The sequence below is a fragment of the Eucalyptus grandis genome, chromosome 10, assembly GCF_016545825.1.
Source record: "Eucalyptus grandis isolate ANBG69807.140 chromosome 10, ASM1654582v1, whole genome shotgun sequence".
Classification (NCBI taxonomy): domain Eukaryota; kingdom Viridiplantae; phylum Streptophyta; class Magnoliopsida; order Myrtales; family Myrtaceae; genus Eucalyptus; species Eucalyptus grandis.
The window spans coordinates 13,633,714-13,657,679 of record NC_052621.1 but is presented as its reverse complement, the minus strand read 5'-3'; the positions used below and the strand labels follow the sequence as shown (position 1 = coordinate 13,657,679).

Sequence of the window (23,966 nt, the reverse complement as noted above, 5' to 3'; positions counted from 1 at the left end):
AATGAAGAAGCAAAATGCCTTGGATGGATGAAGACAAAGGCCTTCGTCGTATAATTACAAGAAAGAGAGGTATGGTTTGGTGGAGAGAGAGAGAGAGAGGGGGGGGGGGTTGTTGAATGTTTAGGATCCAACACCTATGGAAGTAAATCAGAGATGTATGCTTTTTATGGAGAGGAGGATATTATATATCTTAAAGAATAGAAAACAATTAAGGCTGCGTTTGGTCATATGAATTTATGATCAAAATAGGGCTAAATAGAATAAAATTTTAAATCTACGAATTTTGTTATATCATATTCATTATTTCGTGATTACAATAAAAAGTTAGATTTATTTACATCATTTTGTGTATATTGTTTTATATAAACAGCATATTAATATAAATGAACAAAATTTTTTACAAATAAAGATGATAAAAATCTCCCATGACGCTGTTATCTACTTTATTTCTATTTAATTTTTTGTTTTATTTTCCACTTTTTAAAATTAATTTCTTTTTTTATTTCTTTCTGCCCCTTCAATCATTCTATGATAAAATTTTATTAGATAGTAAACTATACTAAGATACCTAAAATACTAAAATATGGGGAAAAGTGCTAAAAAAAGTCATAAACCTTTTGTTTTTGTGCCAATTTAGTTCTAAACATTTTTACGTTGTGCCAATTTAGTTATTTCTAGCCAATTTTGGCCTGATTTTACTAACCGGACGCCGCTCGGCTGATGTGGTTTGATCAACGCTGGCGTGGACAATTTCTAATAATATTTTAATATTTTTAATATTTTTAATATTTTTAATATTTTTCTTTTTCTTTTTTTTTTTTTTTCTCCTCTTCTTCCTCCAGCCGGTCATTGGACCTCGGCGACCAGCCGAGGCGACGGCCGGCGAGGTCGATAGCGAGGTCAAGGTATATTAAAATTTGTTAACAATTTTGTTATTTTGAATTTCTTATATTAGGATTCAAATATTATTTATATTAAAATATAATTTTAATTTTGTTAATTTAAGAAAATTGTCATTCGCGGAAAATAAATTTCCTATTATGGATGTTTGTCTTGAGCAGACATCAAACGTGGGATATGATAAATTTTATCATATTTTGAATTTTATCTTAACTACTAAATAGCCTAAGAGGATACCATGTTTATTTCTTGCCGATAGTTTATCACTTGTCCGATAATGTATTAATTAGGAGTGAGTTTTATTAATTCCAAAAGTTTAGTCCAAACCTTAGATCTGTTATTTCTATCCAATACCAACTAAATCAGCTTCTTCTAGTAGCCAGGTACCTATTGATGATTTTGTGTTCATGGTTAATGTCATTTCGAATGGATCAGCCTATGCAGTTTCTTCCACTTTGGCACTTTGCACGTCGAAAGAACCATAGGAAGGCATCAAAGTCAAGTAATTTGACGAGGGTTGATATGAATGCACGAGCATACAATAAATGCATTTTGTCTAGATATTAAAGAAATGAACATTTCCTTTAGATGCTCTTAGGAATATTAGGTGTTGTGGAAGTTAATTGAGGGATTGCTGACACCTGAATTTATACTCACTAAATCATACACTGCATAAAAAATTAGGGATCGAATTAATATTGTGCATTCACATTGTTTACATTTTTTCATAAAGAGCATACTATTTTACAAATGATTCGGTGGTGATAATGTTAAGTGTGGGAATTGAGATGGGCACAGGATAATGATTGACTGAGGATCATTAAATTCAAGCGATGGACAAAATAGGACAAGCAATGAGTCCGGATAAGGGCTGAAGATTTGATTGCAGTCGATAATGAAACAAATATGGTTCAAAAAAATATATTTGAACGGAGAGAATATTGAGGAAAGAATCGTGAATGGGCTGGTGAGATATAGAGAAGATCGGAAACTAAAAGTTTACGGTCAATTCAAGTTTCAATTGGTGGCAATCATTCTTCGGTCAAACACCAGAAAAGGGAAAGAAAGAATTTTTGCTTCCAACTTGCAAGGACATAGTCTCAGTTGATGCAGCCATAGAAGGGGATATTGAAGGACAAAAACCAAGACGGAAAGTTCACATCGAACGTCCAGGAGGTCCAGCGGGTTCTTGAGCAAGCCTTGGCGTCTCTGGTCCCCAGCGAAGCAGCCCAGTCCCAGCGAGCGATCGTTGACGACATTTGCGGCACCAGGCCAATCCCGGCGATCCTCGAGCCGCCTCCATCAAAAGACATGACTACAGTCGTGCCTATGCTGTCAGCGCTCACGGCGACCACTAACCACAGCCCCAACGGGCCTCCCAGCCACGCCCGGTATTTTAGAGCGACCTAAGTTGCCCCTCTAGCAGTGGTAAGCTCGACGAGTGCTGCATTAGACAAGCACCCAGTTCCCTCGACACCCATACCGTCCTGGCGAGCCACCATAGTTGCTGCTCGTTACTGTCCCGCTTGTTGATTTCCTCCACGCCAATCCCCAGCGTCGAGCATCCCGCCCCCTCCTTGGCCGACTCTTGTCCTCGCTGGAATCTCTTACGTTGCCTCCAATCTTGGCGATTAACTTTGGCAAATCCTAATTCGAGGTAAGCTGCGGTGGGTGCAGTTTTGATATATAGTTCTCGACGCATGTTATTCAAAAGTTAAGCCTTCGGTTGTTTTAAGTACCTCTTACGCTTTTCTTGCATTAGTCGAGGCTTATTAGGGTGCCGGAACTTTGGGCCTAAAGGTCGGGTCCTTAGTATCGCCTCATTGCATGGACCGTGATCTATAATATATGGGCATGGTTAACCTAAATATATCTGGTGTGCATTGAGATAATATGTCCTTGAATTCTAGCAATAACGTTGATTTAAGATGTATGTTCTGATGCCATGCGGAGATTAATGACCCTCCCGCATATAAAACATGTCATGTTTAGGGTTTAGAACGCAATCTTAATTTTAGAATTTTCATGTTTAGGACAATGCACGTTAATTTTAGAGCTCATATAGATTTAGAATAATTCATAGCTTTCGTTAAGTAAGAATCAAATAAAAAAAAATATATCATTAGATCTACACAAGGATTGCATACAGAATTCATAACATGCATGTCATACATTGCACATCATTTAGTGAGTCGTGATTTAAAGTTAATGCTTTAGAAAAATTATATCATGTTGAGTAATCAATAGCCGCATTACATGTGACACCCCTATTGCATAGAGTTCATATAGAACTTCATTAAACTATTAGTAGCGGCTCTAAGAACTGAGTTTAAATGCATATTGGATTGATTATCAAGTTGCAATTAGTAGATTTTAGGAAGCTAGTGTTAAACACGAGCGATTGTCTCATGAGAGCAACATTCGTTCCTATTTAGTAATCTAGCTTTTCTAGTTCACCTCTCGAGAAGGTCGCGATAGGAGTAAGAGAATGGTGGAAAAACCACAACTTCAATTGATTGCTTCTTGTATATTCTTCATCCTTGTCAAGAGGATAGTTGCTTTTGTCTTCAATAAAAGGCCTCGAAGTAATTTTGGTAACCTGTCCCCTCTGCAGAGAGCTTTGAGCTTCTTGCCTTCATAATCTCCATGGCCTGTAGAGTACTGGCATCAAAACCATCATATTATATGCCCTTAAACACACCACAGTAAACCATTGGGGGTGGCTACCCTTCCAACATGGAATGGGGAGGTGAGGGGTTCAAATCCCCACCTTCTCAGGGAGGGATGGGGTGGGGACGCGTAAGTTTCAGGAGTGGGTTTCGACTCTCACGCCCTGCAAGAGGTAGGGCAAAAGTCTGAGAGTGAGTGTAGAGTAGGAATAGAGTAGGACTGACAAAAAAAAAAAAAAAAAAAACACACCACAGTAGGATTTGCATTGAACCATCCAAAGATTGACACATGGTGAATCTGGGCCCACTTTTCAGATCTTTTCTCTGTCCTTGGTTACCCCCTTTCTATCGTTACTCTGTCTTCTCTCACTATTTTCTTCCTTGTCTTTCTTTACTTTAGAGACCATGGACGACGCTCTGTATATTGCAGTGTTACAACCAGCCATGGACAAACCCTATATTTTCAGATCTATTTGATCATCGAGGTTCCAATTCACCGTCTGCATCTCACGAACCATGGATTTCGCCAAGTGCTTCACTGATCGTAGAGCGTAGTGAATGACTTGGACGAAGTGGGTTGGGCTCAAAGTTTGAAGTTGTCGAACAAAGGCAATACGCCGCTCGCGCTACTATAAACTTCATCAACACGACTTCACGAAGGAAATTGTGATCAATCATTCCCTCTGGAAAGAATTTCGAACATTGCCGACAAGAAAAATGTCTAGCTAGGATTGAGTTGTCGTTGCAGCCGCAACTACGTGAAAGGCTGAGACAAGTCAAATGATAAGTAAATCCTTAACCAGAGGTATGGAGTGATATGTCGTGACTCGATGATTTTCAAATTGACAATTGAGCATGGTATGAATGGATTGGATGGCTGTTTTTCGGATAAGAGACGGGAGATATTTTGGTCAATTAGGTCAATGGCATTAATTTAGAAGAATATGCTTTGCCAATCATATTCATGCCCAAGGTTAGTCGAGCTCATTATTGATAGCGACTTAAATAACTCACAAAAATTTAGGATGATTAAGCAATTCCTAAATTTTATTACATTGCATCGCATTCATGACAAAAATTTGTGAATTGAAATCACTGATTTTTACATAAATATATAACAATTTTTGGAAGATTATGTTAACCATCAAGAGGTTGTGGTTTTGAACTCGCTTGAAGGAGAGATCACTCTTGGATTGAATGCATCTTGTTAGGTCGCTCACATGAGTACTGCAATCATGAATTTGTATTCCATCATGACAGATCAAGAGCATTTGATTAGGTCAGCGGACAATCAGGATTTATTACTTGGATATCAGCACAAGTCATTTGTATTTCTTGTCTGTGTGAAGTAGAATGTAGAAGTGTATGATTATGTAGCTATAGCAGCTTGTTATCGCCAGCAGTGCCTTCTGTTGACTTGAAAAGTCAGGTTATTGGGTGTTGCGGAAGATGTCTTCCACCTTCCTCGTGCCGGCATTCACATACGCAAGCAAGGCGTAGATTGAAGTCAAATGAGCACGTAAGCACGGTCGTCATGAATGCAGTAACATCTAGCTGCTTAATGTTCCAAACTCTACTTAGAGCACAGTGTTAGAAATTTCCTATAATATGGGCTTACATTAATTAATTGATTTTCTATTTTAAATAATCGGGTTAATGGATATTCCAATATTTGTTAAACCCTAAAGTGATCTGATTGAATTGGGTATTGGCATCTATTGTTAACGGGCCTAGTTGAGCAGCAAAGTGTAGGCAATTGTGTTTAACTGAAGCCCGTAATGGGAAGGGCCCAGTTGACACGCTATTGATTAGGGCTTGCTAGGTCCCCTTTCTAGCCTATAAAAGGGTAGGTTATACCTATCGGTTTCTTTAATCCCATTGAAAGCTGCTATAACGAAATAGGTCATAGAGAGGAAGATCTGGTATTCCAATAGATCCCTGATTATCAGAGTGATCTAGATTTTTTCAAGTAAAGCAATGGCTCAAACATGTACGCTTTAATTCCGCTGTATTTATTGATCTTGGTGTTTTACAATCATGTATGGATCCATTTGTTCTTAATTTTTTTAAATAATATTCTACATGTGGTATCAGAGCAGATCGTATATGATTGTAGAACCCAAATTTTCTTTTTATGGAAAAATTCGAAACCCTCCTCTTTGAGCCGAATATGGGCATCATTTTTTCATGTAGATTTTTTGCTTGATTAATCCTATAACCATAGGGCTTTTGTTCTACATGTTAAGATCTTTCCAACCATATATAATTTGCATAATTTCGTTGAGAATTGAGAGAGCATTTTAGATTTGAAATTCTAGGGTTTATATGTGAAAAAGTTCTAAAATTTGCAAATTACTTGCAATTGATTGATGTTCGATGCAAATCGTTGTATGGGTATTGTTATATATATATTTTTTTAGTATCTTTTGTTGTATTAAATTGAGTTTTAGGGCAAAACCTAATTTTCGGCCATGGGAGGCTTGGATCCGAAACTTCGAAGCTTGCATGTGGTAGATTTAGTTGGTTTTTCTCCGTTTGATTGATTATAGTTAATCATATTGATGTTAGAAGCAAGATCCATGAAAAAATTTCATAAAAAATCAAATATAATGTGTGGTTTTGGAGCTTCAGGTCGAAACCGGGTCGTGCGACCCGGTTTGCTGCAAGTCGTGACGTGACCCGGCTGGAGGTTGAAGAAGACCTCCAGCCGGGCCAAGCCAGTGGATGGGCGTAAGCCCATCCTGCCTTAATTTTATTTTATGTTTAAGGTTGGGCTACGCCCTTAACCTTGTTTTTAAAGTTGGTCTAGGCCCACGCCCAGAAAGTTTCTTTTCTTGGTTCATGGGCGTGAGCCCAAAACCAGAATAAGAAAAATGAAAAGAACAGCTTGGGCGGCGCGCGCGGGTCAGGCCTGTGGTCTGATTAGGGCTGCACGCGGGTCCTGGGCCCGCGGGAGTCCGTAATATTTAAATAATATTATAATAATATTATAATATATATATATATATATATATATTTTTTTAAATTGTTGTTTGAAAAGGTGCAATATGATCATTGGAAGCACATGTTGTAAAGTGTTTCATATTGTTTGATGAATTTTGGGCATACATTTTGGAGTTCCCTATTGATAAAAGATTAATATATACAATTACTCGCCCAAAGGGAGTTATTGTGTATATTAATTTGGAAAAATAGCATGAAGTTTATTCCCATATTTAAAAGATGGGGATGTATAATTGAAAAATATTTATCTGCCCAAATGGGATAAATGTTTTGAAAATTATATGTAATTCCCCTCTATGTTGATATTATGGAGATGTATGATTTAAAGGATTTGTCTGCTCAAAGGGGATGGATCCTTAACAATTATATGTAATTCTCCTGTTGTTGCTTTATAAATTTCATGTTGGGAAAAATAATGGTGCATTATACACTTTGCCCAAATGGGAGTTTATGATGTACTGATTATTTTTGTTGAGTTTCTTATTGCCCATAATTGATCATATTGCATTGTGTGTGTTAAACAGTTACCTTTGCTGTAAATAACAATAATGCTACGGTGGAAATGTTAACTGGATCAAACTTTAAGAGATGGAAACAAGATATAGAGTTTGCTTTGGGCATCGTTGATATGGACTTGGCTTTACGTGAGGATGAACCTGCCAGGCCCAATGATCAAAGTACTGCAGATCAAAAGGCCTATTATGCTAGATGGGAAAAATCTAATCGACTGAGCCTCATTGCTATGAAGATGTCTATTGCTGAGCATCTGATTAGTGGTTTGCCGGAAGATACGAATGCCAGACAGTTCCTTGAAGCAGTGGGAGAAAGATATAGAGTCTCAGATAAGGCTGAAGCTGGGAACTTGCTGAGTGAGTTAACGAACATGAGGTATGATGCTACTATGGGTGTTAGAGAATTTATACTGAAGATGGTCCACATTCAGTCCAAACTTAAGGCCCATGAAATTGTTCTTTCTGAAAATTATATTGTGCATCAAGCCTTAAATGTTTTGCCAGCTGAATTTAGCTAGATTAAGATTGCTTATAATGCTCGAGAATGAGACATGGAGTGTTAATGCCTTGATTACTAAGTGTGTGACTGAGGAAGAGAAATTAAAGAATGAAAAGTATGAGTCTACCCATTTAACTACCAATGCCAAGTTGAGTTCATATAGAGGCAAATGGAAGCCTAAGGGGTCAAATGCTCATGGCCCAAAGAAATGGCAAGACTTTAGGAAAAATGAGAACTATGTGAGGAATGGAGATAAGGATTTTAAATGTTTTCACTGCAAGAAGCGGGGGTCACAAGAGAGCCAATTGCTACAAATTTCGAGCTTGGCTAAAAACAAGAAAAGAAAGTCACCAAGGTGAGTTGTTGGTTTGTTTTGAATCAAATTTGGTTGATGTTCCTTTGGATTCTTGGTGGCTTGATTCTGGTGCTACTGTTCATGTGACTACTACCTTACAGGGTCTCACAAATCTAAGGAGTCCAAGTCTGAGGGAGTCAAAGCTTAAAGTTGGAAACAATATTGGAGTTGATGTGGAGCGCATAGGGACAGTTGTTTTGAATTTAGATTCTGGTTTTCAGCTTGTCTTGAACAATGTCTTTTATGTTCCTAATTTTAGGAGAAACTTAGTATCTCTTTCTTCGCTTGACAAAGCTGGATATTGTCTTCATTTTGCGAATAAAAGAGTGGATTTGAGTTATGATTCCAGAATTATTGGGAATTGTGTTTTGTTTGATGGATTATATCGATTATCCTTATCTCCCGATAGACCATATTGCTCTTTCAATGTCGAGAATGTTGTTGCTAAGAGATCTTTGATTAAAGATAGATCTTCATTGCTATGGCATAAGCGATTGGGGCATATCTCAAAAGAACGGGTAAAGCGACTTATCGTGGCTGATATTCTCCCTCCTCTTGACTCAGATGATATTGAGACTTGTATTGATTGTGTAAGGGGAAAATTAACTAAAACAAATAAGAAAGGCGCTACTCGCAGTCAAAGTCTATTGGAGATAATTCATACTGATATTAGTGGGCCATACTCAACCACCTTGTGTGGAAATAAATACTTCATCACGTTCATTGATGATTTCTCCCGTTATTGTTATCTTTATCTAATTAAGGAGAAGACTGATGCTCTTGACATGTTTAAAGTGTTTCGATCTTTGAAGTTGAGAAACAATTGGGAAAAATTATCAAGATTGTCAGATCTGATCGTGGTGGTGCGTATTATGGGCGATATACTGAGGTTGGACAACAAAAGGGACCGTTTGTAAAATATTTGCGGGACTGTGGTATTGTTGCTCAATATACAATGCCAGGAGTCTGAGCAAAATGGTGTAGCTGAACGGCGAAATCGCACACTCATGGAGATGAAACGAAGTATGATGGGCAGTTCTAATTTGCCTGAATACTTATGGGGTGACGCGATTAAAACGACAACTTATATATTGAATCGTGTACCTAGTAAATCGGTGCCGAAAACACCTTTTGAATTGTGGACTGGGAGGAAACCTAGCTTGAATCATTTTTGAGTTTGGGGTTGTCCTGCAGAGGTGAAAATTTATGATCCTTCTCAGAAGAAGACCGAATCCAGGACTACTAGATGTTACTTTATTGGATATCCTGATCATTCTAAAGGGTATAAATTTTATTGTTCTACTCGAGGCACTAGAATCGTTGAATCTCAAACTGCCAAATTCCTGGAATTAGATGTTGCTGAAAAGAGTTCTTCTCAATCTTTCGAAATGGAAGAACCAAATAAAACGGTCTCTATTCCATTGCCCATCTTGCATGATGATTCTATGCGAGATCCCAGCAGATTGGAAATTCAACAGGAAGCAAATACCGAAAATATGACGGTAGATCCTCCCATTACAAATGAAATTCCCTAGATGAATGATGTAGCTCCAAAAATGCCTGTGCGAAGATCACAGCGACAAAGAAGACCAACACTTTTAAATGATTATCATGTTTATCTTGGAGAAGCTGATTTTGACATTGGAAGTGTAGTTGATCCGACGACCTTCAAAGAAGCTCTTAATAGTAATCAGGCAGATAAATGGTTAGGAGCGATGAATGACGAGATGATGTCCATGTCAACTAATCAAGTATGGAAACTTGTTGATTTACCTGATGGGCATAAGCCAATTGGCTGCAAATGGGTATTCAAAACCAAGAAAGACAATAAGGGCAACATCGAGAGATTCAAAGCAAGGTTAGTCGCAAAAGGGTACACACGGAGAGAAGGTATTGATTATAATGAAGTCTTTTCCCCATTATCTACTAAAGACTCTTTTCGGATAATCATGGCTTTGGTGGCTCATTTTGATTTAGAGCTTCACCAAATGGATGTCAAGACAGCTTTTCTAAATGGAGATCTGGATGAAGAAGTATATATGCAGCAACCTGAAGGGTTCAAAGAAGCCGGAAAGGAGCATATGGTGTGCAAACTTCAAAGATCCATCTATGGTCTCAAACAAGCATCACGTCAGTGGTACTTAAAATTTCACAAAGTTGTGAGATCATTTGGCTTTGAAGAAAATAAGTTTGATCAATGCATCTACATGAAAGTAAGTGGGAGTAAATATATTTTCTTAGTACTTTATGTAGATGACATTTTACTTGCTAGCAGTGATGTTGATCTATTGAATGACACCAAAACCAAAAATTTTATATCTACAAAGTTTGATATGAAAGATCTTGGGGAAGCCTCTTTTGTTCTAGGCATTGAGATTCATCGTGACAGATCTAAGAAGGTTCTGGGATTATCTCAGAAAAGTTATATAGATCGTGTTTTGAAAAGATTCAATATGCAGACCTGTAAGTCAGGTGAAGCTCCTGTTGTGAAAGGAGATAAATTGAGCATAGATCAATGCCCCAAGAATGATGTTGAAAAGGAAGTCATGAAAAATGTTCCATATGCTAGTGTAGTTGGCAGTCTTATGTATGCACAAGTATGTACCATACCTGATATTGCTTTTGCTGTGAATACTCTTGGAAGATATCTGTCGAATCCAGGTCAAGAACATTGGGTTGCAGCTAAGAAGGTGATGAGATATCTACAACGAACAAAGGATTTCATGCTCGTTTATAGCAGAGTTGAGGACCTAAAAGTGATTGGATATTCAGATGCTGATTTTGCTAGTTGTTCAGATGATAGAATATCAACTTATGGATATATTTTTATGATGGCTGGAGGTGCTATTTCTTGGAAGAGCACAAAGCAAACATTGATTACGAACTCTACAATGTATGCTGAGTTTGTAGCGTGCTACGGCGCGTCGGTTCAAGCAGTTTGGCTCAGAAATTTGATCTCAGAATTGCGTGTTGTGGACTCTATTGCTAGACCTATGGTGATCTACCGTGACAACATTGCAGCTGTGTTTTATTCCAAGCATGACAAGATTAGTAATGCGTCCAAACACATGGAGATCAAATATTATATTGTTAAGGACTTGGTAAAAAATGGAGACGTTGTAATTGAAAATATTAGAACTAAGTCCATGTTGGCTGATCCTCTAACAAAAGGCTTACGACCCATTTTGTTTAAAGAACATGTAAAGAATATGGGTGTTTTAGAATCTTTTGATTTCTTTTGTTAGTGGGAGTTATATAGTTTGTATTTCTGGATATTATAGTTATATGCAGACTGATAATGCTTTTATGATGTCTATTAAAGCATTTATTTTTAATGATTGTTGTTATTGATTCTATTGTTATCCTTTCTCCTGTTGACTGAGAAATGGAAATATAAAACAGTATCTTTAAACAAATTTTAGTTTAAAGATGACTGGATGTCACTGATTATGAGATCTCATGTTGGATTGTGACATAATTGTGCAATTTCATGTTGTTTAGAAATCGCACTGAGGCAATTTCATGCTGTTTAGAAATTGCGATAATGTAATTTCATGTCGTTGAGAAATTGCATTGAGGACCGATAAGAAATAGTGTATATCTTGATCACATGTTGGCACTATTTCTTACTACACCACTTATGGAAGGTCTTGTGTTGTGGTATTTTCTTAACACATTGATCTCCATAGTCCTATATTGAGGTTATATAGGATTGGATTGGTATTGAGATGCCATTATTGGAATATTATTTTTTAAAAGTTGTGGCCACATAAAACAAAATTTTAGTTATTAACCCGATAGTGTCGTTTTCAATATAAAATCTTTTTCAAAATAAAATGAGTTAATTAATGTAGCCCAAGTGGGAGAATGTTAGAAATTTCCTATAATATGGGCTTACATTAATTAATTGATTTTCTATTTTAAATAATCGGGTTAATGGATATTCCAATATTTGTTAAACCTTAAAGTGATTTGATTGAATTTGGTATTGGCATCTATTGTTAACGGGCCTAGTTGAGCAGCAAAGTGTAGGCAATTGTGTTTGACTGAAGCCCGTAATGGGAAGAGCCCAGTTGACACGCTGTTGATTAGGGTTTGCTAGGTCCACTCTCTAGCCTATAAAAGGGTAGGTTATACCTATCAATTGCTTTAATCCCATTGAAAGCTGCTATAACGAAATAGGCCATAGAGAGGAAGATCTGGTATTCCAATAGATCCCTGATTATCAGAGTGATCTAGATTTCTTCAAGTAAAGCAATGGCTCAAACATGTACGCTTTAATTCCGTTGTATTTATTGATCTTGGTGTTTTACAATCATGTATGGATCCGTTTGTTCTTAATTGTTTTAAATATTATTCTACACACAGGACATCAGAAACTGTACATAGTTTCTAATTTCAAAGCATCACAACAAACTAGAACAATTTCTCAACAAATGAAGTCATATGTAATCGAGTAAGCAGTCATAAAGCTAAAAGGAATGATGATTGTGGGAAGGGCAACGGAAAATTCGAGAGTTTTGACCTCTAATTGTAACTCTTCTAGAGTTGCATGTCCTGTGAAATAGCCGAATTTGGAAATCCTTATCAAACTCCAGTCACTTGGCTGCAAAAAAATCAACGGGGCTTCACTTCTACAGATCTTATTCATGGGAGCAACCAAAATGATAATCCCCATGTAACCGTATCAAGTTGAATGATATGAGCAGCAGAATCCACATTTAATTTCTTAACAGCAAGCTAAAAATCTCTGGAATCTGGATATTTCAGGGCTCGTAAATCCGAAAGGTGTCGTTAAGATGGCATTGTTTGGCTAAGCAACATTCAGCCTATGTAAATGCAGGAAATGGAATTGAGATTAAGCACTGATGAATACAAGGACGGATTTTCAGAAATTGCCAAAGAATTGTGCAGGTTTAGACAAAAAGCTATATTGGTTTACTATTTACAACGGTGTGAGGAGAACAGACTCTAATCTCATCTAGGAAGTCATCCAGACCGAACCCGGCCATACCAATAACCACTTGCACAGGTGCACTATCGACCCCGCTTTGATCTTACTTTGGCACGGCTTTACACTGATTTTGGTAAACTGAGCACGTTCTTTCATAGTTAGGAACGTGGCCGAAGAGAACTAGGTCAGCCTCTGATATCAAATGCTCGATGAGTACAGATCAGCAAATCATTCGACATCCGAATGGAATTAAGAAGCAGAAGGTTGCCTTGTTGTCCAATAGCAAGGGCTCTACAGCATCAAGAAACCTATGGTCATCACCTCCTTCGGAACCAGAAATGTACATGGGCTGGGCCTGTGCCTGCAGGCGCCAACCGCTACACTTGATCTCTGTTGTCTTGAGAAGTTTTTAGTTTGAGAGTACGCAAAATCAATTAGTGAAACTCGCAATCATCGAGAAGCAAATGTACTTTCCCCGTGAAAACTAACCGAGGAGTTTTAGATCAGTCGATTGAAGCCATGTTCCCTCTCATCCATTGATACTGACAACATGACATTCTTATGACATAAAAATGTCAGCTCATTGACATGAAAATGTGATACCAGAAGTGTTCAGCTTGATTGCCCTTAGATCAAGGAGTTTTAGATCAGTCGTGTTTGGTTGAAATCACGGTAAAATGAACACTGGCTTGTTCTATGGAATACCATGGCTTGTACTTCGCTGGGGTTGGCATACAATGTCTCATAGGCAATGCCGCATTCCCCACTGGAGTCCAGAGTTAAGTACATGGATCCGGGGCCCTGTAATCTCTTCATGTGAAAGAAAATTAGAAATCATCTTCAACTCATGCTGCTAATTATGTTGGTTCAGCTGTTTATTGCACTGGAAGGGACGCATATCAACCCGAGATAGTTACCTTTCATGGCTTCTGATTGCAGACGTGTGGGAAACTCGGGGAGCAACAGGGCTGATGAGTGGAGGAAGAAATTCCACTCCACTAAGAAGCCGGGGGCATAGCTTATGTCTCCGACATGGAAGATGGCGTCCAAATTGCCCGAGTCCACGTCACCCGACACTGCCTTTGCCACTGATACTGAGCGAGGCTATAAAATCATATAGTCACATTTTAGGATACCTTCATAATCAGGAGTTTGAATTCTTACAGACAGCTTAGTATGTGCCACTTTCGTTTATTCAGATGAATTTGGAGTGCCAATAATGTTTCATGGAGAGCTGGTCTCAAGATGATAATCCACCCCAATCGTGGCATATTTGTCCCTTCTTTGTATCTTACAAGAAAGAGAGGTATGATTCAATAGAGAGAGAGAGAGAGAGAGAGAGAGAGAGAGAGAGAGAGAGAGAGAGAGAGAGAGAGAGAGAGAGAGAGAGAGGGGATGCGTTTGAAGCGTCGAAGTGTAAGTTGAATGTTTAGGATCTCATCACTTCTTCAGGAATGTATTAACTAGGAGTGAGTTTTCTTACTTCCAAAAGTTCGGTCCAGAGCTTAGATTTGTTAATTCTATCCAATGCCAACTGGATTAGCTGCTTCTAGTAGCTAGCAACCTATTGATGATTTTGTGTTCATGGTTGATATCATTTTGAATGGACCAGCTTGTGCATCTTCTTTCGCTGTGGCATTTTGCACGTTGAAAAGAGCCATTGGACGGCACCAAAGTCAAGTAATTTGAATAGCGTTAATATGAATGCATAGAGCATGCAATAAATGCATTTTGGCTAGATAATAAACAAATGAACTCATCCTCTAGATGCTCCTAGGATTATTTGGTGTTGTTGAAGTTAATTAATAAATTGTTGATACTTAAATTTTGACTCGCCGAATGAGTCACTACATAAAAAATTAGGAATCGACCCAATCCCTAAACCAAATATCAATATTGTGCATTCGCATTTTTGTATTTCGTCGCTAGAGCATACTATTTTAGGGAGAAGTGTTCAAAAAACCTTTTGCATTTATGCCAATTTCGTCATAATTTTTTTAATACCAATTTAGTCCTAAATCTTTTTACTTAGTGCCAATTCAGTCATTCTCGGTCAATTTCAATCGGATTTTGCTAATTGGGTATCAGGCGGCTAACGTGACTCGATTGGTGCTAATGTGGACAATTTTTAAAAATATTTTAATATTTTAAACATTTTTATTATTTTAAAAAAATTATTCTTTTTCTTTTTTGCTTCTCTCCTCATTCCTCTAGTCGACGAGGTCGAGGTCAACCTTGCCGGCCACCTCACCAATAAGTTCTAAATTTATTGTACTTTTATCAATTCAGTCTTAAATATTTAATTTTGCTAATTAAGTCATAAACCTTTTCAAGTATTGTCAATTTACTCAATCCGATTAATTTTAGTCGAAAATCGCTAATATGAATGCTAGACATCTCACATGGCACAATCAACACTAATGCGGGTAATTTGCAATAGTATTTTAATATTTTTAGAATTTTTTTTTCCTTTTCTTCTCTTTTCCTTATTTACTTTCTTTCTTATTGCTCAAGCTCATTTGAGGAAAATAATTTATTTAGGATTTGCTGCATGTTTATATTTCCTTCGATGCACTAGTCTACTCTATCTTAAATTTTTATGGATGGTGCCCTGTCCTTGAGGATTATAACAGATCTTATGCAATTCTAACATGGACATGCATATGCATGTTAGGAAATAAAAATCACCACGGATAGTTTTCTTTCTAAGGATAGTTTTCTTCCAAAAGAGAAAAAGTACCAATATTGGCTTCCGGAGGGTCATGAGAACAATGCATTTCTTCATTTTGCTTCTCCTATATACTATCGACACAGAACTCGGAAACAAAAGGTACTGTTTCTTCTTCAAATTCGAGATGGAAGATCAGAAATGCAAATTGTCTCCGACCACCTTGATAATTTTAATTCTCGGTATCATTTACATTCTAAGCATTTCCCCAGCTAATGCTGCTATGGCAGTAGCTGATACAAGGAGCTCATTGTCAACTTACATTATCCAAGTACGAAAGCCGACGGACAAACATTTCGCTACCGTAGAGGATCTCGATTCTTTGTATCGGTCCTTTTTACCCACCACAGCAGCCAGCTCTAACCAAGAGCAAAGAATGGTTCACTCGTACCAGCATGCGCTATCCGGGTTCGCAGCCAAATTGACCGCCGAGGAAGCTAAAGCCGTTCAGGAGAAGGACGGTGTTTTGCAGGTACACCCGGAGGAGGTGCTTTCTCTACACACAACTCGCACCCCCGACTTCCTGGGATTGCACCAAGGAGTCGGGCTCTGGAAGGACTCGAACTTTGGTAAGGGCGTGATCATCGGACTACTGGACTCAGGGGTTTCCCGGAGCACCCTTCCTTCAACGACGAGGGGGTGCCTCCACCCCCAGCCAAATGGAAGGGGAGGTGTGACTTCAACGGCACGTCCTGCAACAACAAGCTCATCGGTGCGAGGTCTTTCATCAACCCGATCAACGCCACGCAGGCCGTTCCACCATATGATGATACTGGGCATGGCACGCACACTTCCAGCACAGCTGCCGGTGCTTTTGTGAGGATGCCAGCGCGCTCGGTAATGCAAAAGGCACGGCCGTAGGCATGGCGCCTCTTGCGCATTTGGCAATGTACAAGGTTTGCGTAGATGACGGTTGCCCTGCAAGCAGTATATTGGCTGGGTTCGACGCCGCCATCGAGGACGGTGTCGATGTGCTTTCCGTCTCTTTAGGAGGAAATTCCAAACCGTTCTTCAAAGACTGGATTGCGCAGGGTGCATTTGCCGCCACCCAAAAGGGCATCTTCGTCAGCTGCTCCGCGGGGAATTCAGGGCCATACAACACCTCATTGTCAAACGAGGCTCCGTGGATTCTCACTGTGGGTGCGAGCAGCATCGACCGTAGCATAGAGGCCACAGCGCGGCTGGGGAATGGCCTAGAGTTCGATGGGGAGACCTTGTACCAACCGCACAACTTCCATCCGGCACTACTTCCCCTAATTTATCCAGAAATAGATGATCGCATCCAGGACTGCGCTAAAGGATCACTAAGGTTTCGCTCGGACATTCGAGGGAAAGTGGTTGTGTGCGACTTAGGAAGTACTGAGCCAGTCGTAGCAGGTCAAGAGGTCAAGGATAGAGGTGGTGTGGCCATGATCCTCGTGAACGGTCTCACTGACGGATACACCACACTGGCTGATGCGCATGTCCTACCCGCGGTGGAAGTGAGCTATGTCGCGGGGAGAGAGATCAAGAGATACTTTAACACAGCGTCAACACCAATGGCCACGATCCTATTCAAAGGCACGCACATCATCAGGAGATCGGTCGCCCCGGCTGTAGCATCATTCTCTTCCCGCGGCCCCAACCGCCAAAGCCCAGGCATCCTCAAACCAGACATCATCGGCCCGGGCCTGAACATTCTCGCTGGTTGGCCATTTCCTTTAGACAATTCTACGAACTTATTCAACGTGATCTCCGGGACCTCCATGTCCTGCCCCCACCTCAGTGGTGTGGCGGCGCTGCTCAAGAGCACGCACCCCAATTGGTCGCCAGAAGCCATCAAGTCCGCCATCATGACCACTGCCACCACCTTCAACATGGAGGGCCGACCCATCGTGGACGAGACACTCCATCCAGCGGACATTTTCGCCACAGGCGCAGGACACATCAACCCATCGAAGGCCGTCGACCCGGGTCTCGTTTACGACGATGGACCGCAAGATTACATCCCTTACCTTTGTGGGCTCATCTCCAACGAGTCCCAAATCGAGGTTATAGTTAAAAAAAAAGTCAACTGCTCGAGCATAGGGAGCATACCTGATTACCAGCTCAACTATCCATCGATCACCGTGAGCTTCAAGCCTTCGGTGACGAACGTGAGTGTGACAAGGACGGTGAAAAACGTCGGACCCGCAAAGTCGCGTTACCAGTCAGTCGTCGACCCGATCAAGGGTCCGGTCTCAATTGGCGTGTACCCGCGTGAACTCGTGTTCACAGAGGCGAACCAGACAGCGAGTTACCGGGTTGACTTTACGAGGGAAGTTGACTCGAAAGCGCCGTCGCCGTATGCTCAGGGGGCAATCACGTGGGTCTCTGCTCGGCATTCGGTTCGGACCCCTATAGCTATTGTGTTTGAGTGACCACAGGCAGAGTCTGCGGTTTTTGTGGTTCAAAACATGAAGTCGATAAAGATGGTGATTATTTTTTCTCTCTATGTTTGCGTCTTGAATAATCTAGAGGGCAATGACCCATTTCAGACTTGAATTTGCCTTTGAGAACATTGCCATTGTTCACCTCTTATTTATTTTGATCCATGATTTAAGGGAAATTGTTAAATTGACGCAAATGATCCCTAAATTTACGTTGAATGTGCAATGTTCTCCTAAACTTTTAATTTGTTTAATGTGATCCCTAAACTTTAACCCAATGTTTAATATGATCTCTCAACTTTTGGTACATTGAATATTTTGATATAGTTCAAGGATTACATTAAATATGTACAAAAAGTTTAGGATTACATTGAACAAATTAAAAGTTAAGGGACCATATTTAAAGTTAGGCTAAAGTGTAGGGACCGTATTAAAAAAAAAAACTAAAAGTTCAAAGACTACATTGCACATTTGGCAAACATTCAGAGACTATTTGTGTCATTATCCCATGGTTTAACTATTTCTTCATGAGGATTAACCTAGTTTTTCTTTCTATCATGGGAAATTGGATCAAACTTTAATTTTGGACACTACTACGGAGGACTACAAAACTTTGGATGGTTATCCTCGTCATATGAAAAATTTAGCACAATTCTTCCTATGTAGATTTGATAAATTTCAGTACAACCACCTAATTAAATGTGTTCATTATAAGATTCAATGTGTTTGTATTATAATTGGATCAACTTGTCTCCGCATGAATAATAAATGTGTCACGTACATTGTATTTTTAAATCCATCTATGACACTTTTAGACATATTTAAGTAAACAAATTGACTCGATACAATTTGATAAATTTAGAGCCAATTTTATGTATCCGCAGTTCAAATGCACTGAAAAGATATGTAACTTGTGGCTTTAGTAATTGGTAAATTTTAATATTGGGTATGGGTGAGGCAACTTCATAGCTACAACTTTGGAGGTATTTGACAAGATATAATATACACCACAGCACCCATTTTCACAATAAAATTTATTATGTAAAGTATTATCGAATATGTTTAATTTATTTCTACATATTTATAAATAAGAGCTCTTTTTGTGAAATGTCTCAAGTTCAATTAACCAGAGGGAATGGACAAGAGGATAAGGTTTAATAAATAAGAACTCCTCTTTCATATATATTAGTTCTAAGCTCATGCTACATACCAACGCATTTGCCTCAGTCTGGCTTCTACAGTAATCTTAAATCGTGTTAACCAACGACTAACTCCTTGGATAAACGGTAAAACAATTGGGGTGCACGTTAAGAAGCGTGAAGTTTCAAATGCGACCACTCGGAGCTAGGCAATAAAAAGAAAAAGTATTATTATGAATCTTTGTTCTCACAGGAGGTTGTGTACCTTTCTTCAATTTGGGAAGGTGGATTTAGTCTTGCCTATAAAGGCTGGATAAAGGAAAGGTTAGGCTCAAACCCAACAAGTCGTTGAAGAGTCTTCATAAGATTGTGTAAGCAACACTATTAGTCTTCCGTGAAAAATATTCACCTCTTGCGTAGAAAGGTGCATGTAGTCAATATCATAATCTTCCTATGGACCAAGCTCAAAGAATGTAAAAGAACAAGATAGAGAAATTTAAGAATGCATCACTCCTTTCTATCTGTAATGAAGTTGAAGCAATCTATACCGCTCCCTCTTGATCTGTAACCGATCGTGGTTAGACAACCAATGTTGAGTAAAAATTCCAATAATAGAATATTATATAATATTCTCTTGTATGTTAACAAATAAACACTAAGTACCAAATACTAGAAGACATTCTCGAAGTAATAAAAAAAAAAAAAAATCTCTCTCTCTCTCTCCATAAAGACACATCGAATTTTTGACACATTATATACACTATCCGCATAATAGGTTTTTGCACTGATTGATTCAATATCCCCACTAGTCTCTCTCTATCTGGGTGCAAAGACATGATTTAAAAATTGAATGATTTTTTAATAGTCAATATACATACATACATACATATATATATATATATATATATATATATATATATATATTCTTTTGCAAACACATGATCAAAGAATTGATTTTTCTCTTTTCTTTTTTTAATGCTCAACGTGATTGTGAATATAAACTCGATCATTTTGAATTAATAACTGCGATGGAGTGGCGTCCATTAGACATATCCTCAAGGGCCGTAGCAATTGTCCCATATACAAAATAAGCCTGTAGTTAATTTCACTCCCAAAAGCGTAGGCTGTTTTTAGGAGAGAAGCAGAGTCGGAAGCCGCTGTTCGGACTTAAGAATAACACCAAGTCAAGCTGCGGCAGGGTCGAGCAAGCTGAAACCTGCCGACAGATTAACGTACAGTGGTCATTCATTTCAAGCCAACTCAGCAACATCCATTCGTTTGTCTAAATACATATGGGCCATGTAATCCTCCGCACTATGTAAAAAGAGTCATTGAATCATACATGTCATATGTTGTTTTTCTATTGAAAACTGACGCTGTCTAAATGCACGTCTTGCTACTTTTGGCATCTGTGAAATCGAGCACTTCGAGTTCCTCTGCTAAGGTCTATGGGGATGCGAACAGGGTGGTTCCCCAGGGCTTTCGAAGCCTGAAAACCTACTTTACATTTCTTAAGACGCAACAATTCTCCTTTACTTTCTTTTATGACCATTCAACAAGCAGAATAAATCCAGTCAATCGCATCGAATCACGATGGTATCCGGCAGGACACGCCTTCGAATAGTGCGTGCCTTGAGCTCAAGTCGAATCACGAGGGCGCATGAGCATGTCACCAAATTTTACTCGCAGGAAGATCTATTGGTACCGAAAACCAATTTGCATAGTGCCGTGCCCGCAAGTTCCTGTGGCCAAAGATCATTCTCTCGGTTAATGAAGTCAAAATATAGAGACCAAAGGCAAACATGTACATGAAAAAGAAAAACCTAATAAACCTGCCTTGGATAACAATTTCAATAGAAAGAGATTTTTATGATTGACCTCATAATTTGCAAAGAAACGGAAAGAGAGGTCCTGACTATCGAGGGCTTCGTCCGATCTAGCTCGACATCGACAGTGATTGAAAAACTAGCCCATAGTAACTCAATGAAGTCTTCTCGCAGGTCAAGGGTGCACATAACACCCATGTAATACAACCGCACGAACAAACACCGACAGAGCAAAGAAAAACCTACGGACAAAGATAATGTTACAGAGTTTGATTAGTCAGCCACCGTCATTAACTCGCGATTGTGCTGATTCGGATACGCACGAACTTTATATTCCCTTTGTCTCTCTTCTTTTATATTTTGTCGTTCGTCGTAAAAACAAATGAAATTGTCTTGTCGAGATTACCTTGGCTATTTGAAGAAGTTCATCAATAGTGTACGGGTCTAATTGGGCTAAACATCCGATCCTAATCTTGCCATGTCGCTTCATTAGTAGACAAAACTCTTTGACTCCCGTTTTGCGCTTCTTAATCCAGCAATGACCATCCGGAGTCGATCATCCATTAATGGGGTTCGCTTGTACAGAGCAACCACCGTTTTTGTCCTCCCCGGAAAGAGACGTAGATGGAAAACCTCTACTTCTTGATGAGGAGGAACTCAATTTTGCCTGCCTGTCCATGGACAATCTCGTGGGTCTCTCTAGCTCTCTACTATATAAACCCCCGATGTGCACAACCGTCATCCACGCAAAAATCCTTCACACTTCTCTGGCTTGTATTGTGGCATTGCCAATGGCACCATCATCATGTTTTGTGGCCCTTTTCACTTTGTCTTGCACCTTGCTTCTCCTAATGGGGTGCTCCGATGCCCAGCTCTCCCTGATTTTTATTCAAAATCGTGTCCCGACGTCTTCACCGGGGTCAAATCCCAGGTGGAATCCGCTGTTAGCAAGGAACCTGGAATAGGAGCCTCCCTCCTCCGCCTGTTCTTCCATGATTGCTTTGTGAATGTAAGCTACCTTAAATTGACTTTATCTTTCTTTCATTGTCTTCACACATATCCTAGAAATTAATTTCTTGTCTTTCGTCTATTGCCACAGGGCTGCGATGGATCGGTTCTTCTCGACGACACACCAACGTTCACTGGTGAAAAGAACGCAGCTCCAAACCGAAACTCTGCCAGAGGATTTGAGGTCATAGACGATGTCAAGTCTGCTGTGGAGAAAGTGTGCCCCGGTGTTGTTTCTTGCGCTGACTTGTTGGCCATCACCGCTCGTGACTCCGCGTCTTGGTAAGCCCTCCCAATCCCTTTAAAAAAATCACTACCCCATACAAGTACTACTCACGAATTTGCTCTAACTAAGATTGTGTAAAATTTGCAGCTTGGAGGGCCAAGCTGGAGCGTGAAACTCGGGAGGAGAGATGCAAGAACCGCGAGCCAAGCAGCTGCTAACAGTAGCCTTCCCTCTCCAGCCTCAAACCTTACCGACCTAATATCTAGCTTTGAAAGTGCTGGCCTCTCCACGACAGACTTGGTGGCTTTGTCTGGTACGTACACTCATAAACACAATCCCGGACGGTCGCTGGAGTAATAATGCAAAAAGCATTTTCTTTTATTCTTTTATTGTAAATGGAGAAAAAAAGAAAAAGAGAAAAAAGAGATACTAACTTATCATATCTGTTTTGACAGGTTCACATTCGATAGGGCAAGCGAAATGTGAAAATTTCAGAGCCCGGATCTACAATGAGACCGACCTGGACCGTTCCTTCGGTGAGATAAGGCGGAAGAACTGCCCAAGCTCAGCTGGCCCGGGGGACAACAATCTAGCCCCACTCGATGTGCAGTCTTCCGTTGCATTTGACAACACTTACTACACCAACCTTCTCCAATTCAAAGGACTGCTTCACTCCGACCAGCAGCTCTTCAGTGGCGGCTCCACGGACTCACTGGTGAGGACATATGCCAGCAGCCCGAGCACCTTCAGCTCTGACTTCGCAGCGGCCATGATCAAGATGGGGGACATCCTGCCCCTCACCGGATCAGATGGCGAAGTCAGGAAGAACTGTAGGAAGATCAATTAAGACAATAATTGTCTTCACCTGATGGGAATAAAAATTTCTTCCCGACTCGCTACATTAAGAACTAAGGCATATAGAAGTATTTGTCAGTGCTCTGTCATCTACCTAATGTTGTGAATTCATGGACAATTATCGTAAGGAACAAGTCCATTACATCTCCATATTGCCCCTCCTGGGGTTCCTTGCCTCCGCTAGCCCATGTAATTTTCATTTGCAGAATAAAGCGTGTATGATTATCATTTGCAGTCTGCATTGATTTCGAGTGTTTTATGCAAACAGTTATCCCACGCTCAGGCGCAGCGGGTCATGCAGGCATGGTACCACTGACTTCATTGCTAATGACATAATTGACATTTTCATGACATCCATAGAGCCAAATGTTGGCAACACGACCCACGCGAGCTCGACACACCGGTTGGTAGCCAATTGAGGGCTTACTGAGGTCCCGGTCGAGTCAATGCTGGAGAGATGGCCATAGAGCGGTTGGTTCGGGTCAGCAATTGTCAAAGAGTTCGATCTCTTCGATATGGATGGTGTGGCGAACTCCCCCGCGAACAGCACAAACTCAATGTCGGTTCTGATGTTTACAACGTGAACGTCAAAGTGCCGCCGCATGTGGTCACCGCACATTGACCGTCCTTGTATTCCTTGCGCTCCTTCTTGCAGCTCAGATAGTCCGGATCCTTGTTCACGTATTTTTCCTGAAAATGATGCACATAAGCATGCACCAAAAAGTTGAAGTGGAAACATTTCTTCTAGTCTCAAATTAATTAGACATGTATACTAGAAAATTTACAGAATTTGGGACATTGCCAAAAAAAAGAAAAAAAAAAAGAAAAGAAAACACGTAGTATGAACCGACGGCCACGAGAAATGAAATTTCAAAGTTTTTCGA

The 23,966-nt window shown here is 39.7% G+C and overlaps 2 pseudogenes; both read left to right on the top strand.

Annotated features, from left to right (window-relative positions):
• The first annotated feature begins 15,747 nt into the window (after positions 1 to 15,747).
• On the top strand, positions 15,748 to 18,019 carry LOC104423574 (annotated as a pseudogene).
• Positions 18,020 to 21,778: 3,759 nt separating this feature from the next.
• On the top strand, positions 21,779 to 23,074 carry LOC104421884 (annotated as a pseudogene).
• Positions 23,075 to 23,966: the final 892 nt, after the last annotated feature.